Source organism: Mustela nigripes, chromosome 4 (assembly GCF_022355385.1).
Source record: "Mustela nigripes isolate SB6536 chromosome 4, MUSNIG.SB6536, whole genome shotgun sequence".
NCBI classification, from domain to species: domain Eukaryota; kingdom Metazoa; phylum Chordata; class Mammalia; order Carnivora; family Mustelidae; genus Mustela; species Mustela nigripes.
Genome location: NC_081560.1, coordinates 26,387,773 through 26,388,571, shown reverse-complemented (window position 1 = coordinate 26,388,571; position 799 = coordinate 26,387,773). Strand labels below are relative to the sequence as shown.

The 799-nt window shown below is 36.4% G+C and overlaps 1 non-coding gene across 1 annotated transcript; it reads left to right on the top strand.

Annotated features, from left to right (window-relative positions):
- The first annotated feature begins 429 nt into the window (after positions 1-429).
- Positions 430-533, top strand: LOC132017034 (U6 spliceosomal RNA). The gene has a single exon (XR_009404118.1). It is a non-coding gene; the product is annotated as a U6 spliceosomal RNA (small nuclear RNA).
- Positions 534-799: the final 266 nt, after the last annotated feature.

The window sequence follows — 799 nt, the reverse complement described above, 5'->3', positions numbered from 1 at the left end:
GTATTTTATGGAAGAATATCATAGTCACCCTCCATGCTTTAATATTTTAATATGGAACTTTATGGACTTGATCTAAGACTTTATTTTTATAATAATAATCAAATGGTCTGGCTTATCTTTCAAAGTTACAGTTTCTATAATTTTTTTCTCCTTTATGTAAATAAGTGTTTTCCTTAAAATATGAATAAGTGGTGGGGTGCCTGGGTGGCTCAGTGGATTAAAGCCTCTGCCTTTGGCTCAGGTCATGATCCTGGGGTCCTGGGATTGAGCACCAAGTCAAGCTCTCTGCTCAGTGGGGAGCCTGCTCCGCCCCCACCGCCTCTCGCTGTTTGCCTCTCTGCCTACTTGTGGTCTCTGTCTGTTAAATAAATAAATAAATCTTTTATATATATATATATATATATATATATATATATATATATATATATGGTCTACTTTGGTACACATACACTAAAATTAGAACATTACAGAGAAGATTACCACGGTGCCTGTTCAACGATGGCAAGCAAATTCATAAAGTCTTTTATATTTTTATGAAAGAATTCTGGACATGAACAGTAGTGTTAGGTTGTATAACAATATGAATATATTTAATACTACTGAACTGTTCATTTAAAAATGGTTAAAATAGGGGCACCTGGGGGGCACATTCAGTTAAGCATCAACACTTGATTTTGGCTCAGATCAAGATCTCAGGGTTGTGAGATCAAGCAAGGAGCCTGCTTGAGATTCTCTCTTCTCTCTCTCCTTTTCCCCCTCCCCTGCCTCTGTCCCTCTTTTTAAAAAATGGTAAATTTTA